Source organism: Pantherophis guttatus, chromosome 2 (assembly GCF_059756535.1).
Source record: "Pantherophis guttatus breed Tessera chromosome 2, ASM5975653v1, whole genome shotgun sequence".
Lineage (NCBI taxonomy): Eukaryota > Metazoa > Chordata > Lepidosauria > Squamata > Colubridae > Pantherophis > Pantherophis guttatus.
The window spans coordinates 138,638,325-138,644,324 of record NC_142064.1 but is presented as its reverse complement, the minus strand read 5'-3'; the positions used below and the strand labels follow the sequence as shown (position 1 = coordinate 138,644,324).

Genomic DNA, 6,000 nt, shown 5'->3' with positions numbered 1-6,000 from the left:
GAAGAAACAAGATACTCATTACGTCTCTCACTGCCACCCTCTTACACAGCAATTGAATGTATGGAGAGAGAAAAAAAGCATTCAGCCAAACGGGGCTTTCTTGTGGGAGGGGGTTGTATAATATCATATACGTTACAGTTGTATAGTATCATTACTATAGGACCATAGTCCGTTTTGGAACTGCTCCTGCCCGAGGAGTTCTAAAAAGTGGGGTGGGGCCAATGCGTGTCCTACTTAGGGCCCCTCACTGTGAGCTTGGAGTAGCTTGTTGACAAGGTTACTCAGTCCGACTCGGAGGTCTGGGCAGGGCATTTCTTTCAGTTCGTGTGATTTACTTCCCCCTCCGCAAGGCGCAATTAATACTGCCCGACCTAAAGCGTCTTTCCTCCCGCTGGAATAAATCCTCTTGACTGCGGTAGGATTTACTTCTATCCACGGAGATGATCCCGTGTACACTCGCAGCCTTCGCGGTTTCCCAGAGAGCGGGCGAGAGAGGGAGAGGGAGGGCGAGAGAGAGAGAGGGAGGGCCGGCGTCTTCATCCGAGGGCTGTAGAGAAAGAACTCAGGGCTGTTTGTTCCCCAGGGTGCATTAAGGTACCCAGGATGATGTGCGTCCGCCTGCAACCAACCGCGTGACATCTACCCATTAGTGACCTCCTGGAGTAGGAAGACAGGGAGGGTGGGAATCCCTATTACTAAGGATCTTTTCTGCCCCCTCCCGACTCGCTCCTTAGCCGGAGGGATCTCCCCGTGTCCCCATTTCTGGGTAGAGGGGGAGGCGGGCGGTAACTGGACTAGGCAACGGGAGTACAACTCCCCCCCCCCCCCGCTTTGCGATCTCCCTCGCCTTTGCCTGCAAGGCTCCTGCACCTTTAAATAATTCATCGTCCTGCCTTCGCCTCTGCCTCCTGCATGGGGCTGGGGAGGAGACAGCAGCAGCAGCAGCAGCAGCAGCCTGGTGACATCAGCGCCAGGGCTTCAACAGCCACCTGCTCCCCGACGGAGACGGAGAGGAAGCAAGAGAGGAAGCTGCTGGGAACCCCCGTCGGATCCGCCGCCGCCGCCCTCCAGCCCGGCTCTCCAGATCCCCTCTGCCTCCAGAGAGCTTTCCTCCGCCAGGTAAGCGGGCGCGGGACGTGCGGGACGCCTGGCGCGGGTGGGTGGGGGGAGCGTAGGGGGAACCCCAGACGATCCCACCGAGTTGATCGGATCCGATCCAGGAGGAGCCTGGGAGTCCTTGCTTCACCATCACTTTTCCCCCGCCTTATTCTCTCGTCCTTCATGCCCTGCCTGCGGCAGCTGCCGCCGCTCGGAATCCCCCGGGTCCCAAAGGCAGAACGATTCCGTGCGGTTTCTGTTTTCCTTGACAATTGTTTTAAAGCAGTCGAGAGCCCTGGCGGGGGCGGACAAACACCACCTCCCCACTTTTTAAGAAGAGGGATTCAAACGGGGTGGGGGTGGGGGCGCCTTCTCAAGCAAGTTCTCCCCGAGTGTTCGTTTTTCCTTCTTGCAGTCCAATCAATCCCAAGCCCCTTAAGAAACAGTACATTCCTATTAAATCCGAAAAGAGATCTAAAATTGGGAGGCTAGCGAGCGGCTGAGAGGAAACCCTGGCTTCTAGAGGTCCCCTGAATGAAACGAAGCAACTACAATGACGTGTTATCTAGTGCTTAGGCTACCTGAGCAATTCTCTTAAGATCCTGAAGTGATCCATTGGGTGTTTTTCCCTTTTCGGAACTTCCCTTCACCGTGAATTGTTGCTTAGGATCGGGAAGCACAGATCCGTCCTCAGTTAAGAACATTAAGTCGAGAATGGTGTTTTTTTAATAGAGCCTGAACAGACCCCTGAAGGTATTTGGGCATCCAGAGGAAGAACACAGGGGTGGGGTTTGTAAATTAATAGAAGAGGATATTGGTAATAACACCCTTCAGAGCTCTGGGGAGAGATGGGTGAAAAGCTATTCTGGGAGGCTGTGCTCTCTCTCTCCCTGCGTCCTGCCTGCTCTCTCAGCTGCCTCGCAGGTGAAATTGGGAGATGGCATCCCTATCCCATAAGAAGGTGAATGAGTTGGCAGAATAAATGCATTTGCGTTGCAGCGCCTGGATTTTCATAGTCTTCATGAAAAGCACTTTCAGTGGAGCCGTTTCACCCTGGAAGAGGTGGGTATGCTAATGAGACCGTCTTAGCTAGCAGCTTCTTCACCTTCATAGGAAGAAGGGGAAAGAGATCCTACTTGGAAGAGCCCTTTTCTCATTTCAAGCACCAACAAAAGTCCTCATTTCTGAAGCTTGGTTTGGCTAAGTCCTGTGGGTGGGGGCGGGTTACTACTCCTGCTCTAGAATCTTCTGCTGTTGACCTTGTGTTTCGGTCCCAGGTAAATCCCAATCTTCCTGAATGGGTCTAGGTGGTTCTTAGCATACTTCCAAATTGATGAGCAAGCTGCTATTCATTGACTAGATCAACATACCACATTCAGCCATAATCTCTTGTCTTGGGTGAATTCACACATTGGGTCTATAAATGATTTGTCTTTTGGTGAAACGCATTTATACAGTTAATTGTAACTTGTTAACCAGTGTAGACTAATAGGCAACCCACAACATGTATCTTAATTATGGTTGTCATAAACCCGCCCATGGTTAACCTGGCTACCAACTTGGCTGGGCTTCAGAAAAGGACTCGACCAATTCATGAAAGTCCTGGACATCAATGGCAGTGTGCCTATCTCTTAAGGCCACCTTCCTGGCAAACTAGTGAGTTTTCTTATGCAGTTGGTTAGCCACTGTGAGACTAGACTCCTAGACTAGATGGGCTAAGTGTATGATCCAGCAGGGCACTGCATATGTTCTTAACCAATCTAAAGAATAACTCGAGTTTCCTGGGTTTGTGTGATGCAATGAACTATATACTGATAACATGGTTTGGGTTTAGCGAGCATGCTGGACTGAAACATGGTTCGCTAGTTTCAGCATGGCTACATATTCAGCTCAAGGTATTAGTCTACCCAAGTCAGAGCAGCAAATCCACACACTCCTTCGTGATAGCTGTGAATTTTGGTCCATAAGACAGGAAGTCCCACAAGATTCCTCTCCTTGTCCTTAGATAAATAAATGCAATACTGGCAGTCCTTGACTTACAACAGTTCATGTAGTACCATTCAAAATTACAACGGCACTTTTTAAAAAGTGACTTATGGCCATTTTTCACACAGCGACTGACTCGTATTTATGATGACTGCAGTGTCCTAGGGTCAAAAAATTTTGCAATTTTTTGACAAGCAAAGTCAATGGGGAAGCCAGATTTACTTAACAACTGTTATTAATTTTAACAGCTGCAGTGATTCACTTAACAATTGTGGCAAGAATGGTCATAAATGGGGCAAAATTCTCTTAACTGTCCCATTTAGCAACATAAATTTTGGGCTCAATTGTGGTCGGGGACTACCTGTAACAATAGAATGCTTTCTTTTCCTTTCTATAATAATCTACACAGGATGGCCACATACCCCTTCCCTCTCAAAGCTTAGCTGTGACCCTGAAAATCATTTTGTGACCTTGGCTTTTGTATTGTCTGAATACAGTACATCTATATAGTGCATGCACCATGATTTGAAAAACCAGTGGCCAGAGAAAGAGCAACTCTTTCTTCAGGTAACAACTTTTGATTCAGTGCTCAGAATATTAGTAACAGTGCTTCCTAAACTAGATCACTTGCTCCAGGAATTAGATGTTCCTGATTTGTTTGTTCTAGTCTACTCTTCTGTTGAGAAACATGCTATCCAGTAAATTACAGGATCTTTATAAAGATGTGTGCAATAAAAAAAACTATGAGAAAATCTGAATCTTATATCATTCTCATTCATTTTAATGTAGAATTATGCAAAACCAGATAGAGAATAGAAACTGGCACTTTTCTTTATTTTGTACGGTTTTAATATTTCTCACGACTTTTTCTGGTTTTTCTAGAGATGAGGAGGGATGGCAAATTAACCATGGCGCTGAAAGTCTCTCCCTAACAATTTTTACTCTTTTAGTAAATATTGGATAGACATTTTCAGCTACATTTTAGCAATCATCGCCCTAAAAAGGATCAAAGGACTTCTCAAAGTTGTACTCTATTCCCAAGACCCATGACTAAGTCATGGTTTAAGACAGGGTTTATTCAATAAACCATGTTTGGATGGGTGAATAGAAAAGCTAAAGCAAAAACCAAACAAGTAATTAGCATAGTACAAAGTGCAAACATAGTTCTTATTTATTTAACTTTTTTACTGCCTGATTTCCAATAACTCTGGGCAGCTCACAAGAAAAAAATACAAATAGTCCTCGACATATGACCACAATTGAGCCCAAAATTTATGTTGCTAAGCAAAACATTTGTTAAGTGAGTTTTGCCCCATTTTACAACCTTTCTTGCCACAGTTGTTAAGTAAATAACTGCAGTTAAGTTAGTAACATGGTTGTTAAGTGAATCTAGTTTACTCATTGACTTTGCTGGTCAGAAGGTCATAAAAAGATTATCATATGATCCTGGGACACTGCAACTGTCATAAATATGAGACAGTTGCCAACAGTCTGAATTTTTATCATGTAACTATGGAGATGCTGCAATGGACCTAAGTGTGAAAAATGGTCATAAATTACATTTTTCAGTGATGTAATAACTGAACGGTCACCAAATGAACTGTTGTAAGTCGAGGACTACTTGTAACTATAAATGATTCATATTTATGGTTTGGTCATGCTCTAACAGAATGCAGCAGAGAAAAAACAGTGCAATAATCCTCTTCTTTGAACCAAAACCTCAATTCTATTATAAAAATGGAATCCATTGGAGTTGGCAGTCAATAAATTTAAATAAATAATATAAATAAAAACAAAGTTATATCTTATGGAGTTTATTTTTGTTTGGAATTAGGTATTCTTTTCAATTACTTAGATTTTGTAAGGCATGTAATACATCCGAATTATGAAAATGTGCCCCAAATTAGATATTTGTTTATTTATGCTTAAAGAGGTAAGCCCATTTTTATACTTTACTCCTTGCTAAGCAGATTTTAATCAGAGTTGGGCATGACCTGACCAGAAATAGATTGCAGCCAGCCAGCAAATCTACATTGGAAATTGTAGTCTGAACTGAGTTTGCTAACTGTGATTGTAATATTTGCAGTTTAGCATTTTTAGGTTTTAAACAGTAAGTCTGATCTGCCTTATCAAGATGTTAAGTAGAAAGAAGTTGGAAATAGTCAAGCTGATCGTAATTTGGTTAAAAAAGAAAGAAAATATAATTTGGCAGATTAATCCATTATTTGCATTTTAAACACTGGAAAACATGATGTATAAAATGAATTATGATTTGACTCCCACTCAGCTTGGAAGGAATTTGGATCAAGAATCAGAACTAATAGAACCAATCTACCCTTTGTGGTTAGTTTGAGCCATTATTTGACATGACATCAGAGCTGAGCCAATAAATGAGTTCATATGTTGGGCTTACTCATTAGTTTAACCATAGTTTATTAACCATCTTAACAAAACACTGTTTTAGGGATGCCTAAGCTACATGTAATTTCTCTAGTAACTTAGATCTGATTTTCAGGTTTCAGGACAGCAATGCAATTATTGGCTAGGGGTATCTATTATGCCACTGATATACTATATTATCACTAGCTACTCCCTTTCCACTGACTTATTGAAGGACAATTCCTGTAGTATTCTAGAATTACTTACCTTAGCCAGTAGATGCAGTAACTTGGAAAAAGAGAATATGACTGGCTTCACACAATACCTAAGCCAGTGATGGCTAACCTTTTTGCCGTCGCATGCCAAAAGTGGGCGGAGTGCGGGGGGGAGTGCGCGCATGCGTGTTCACACCCATAATTCAATGTGGCCCGCCCACCCCTGCGCATGCGTGCATGACCTCCCTCCCAACGCTCCCACTGCTTTTGGCACGTGATGGCACAGTGGGCCTGGTAAGCCCATTTTTCGCCTTCCCCAGGC

General features: G+C 43.8%; 1 protein-coding gene across 1 annotated transcript in view; it reads left to right on the top strand.

Annotated features, from left to right (window-relative positions):
• Nucleotides 1-516: 516 nt before the first annotated feature.
• Nucleotides 517-6,000, top strand: part of BAZ2A (bromodomain adjacent to zinc finger domain 2A) — a 66,091-nt gene continuing 60,607 nt past the window's right edge. The window contains exon 1 of the mRNA XM_034412395.3: nt 517-1,119. The gene's annotated coding sequence lies outside the window, so the exon portion shown is untranslated. The remainder of the gene's footprint in view (nt 1,120-6,000) is intronic.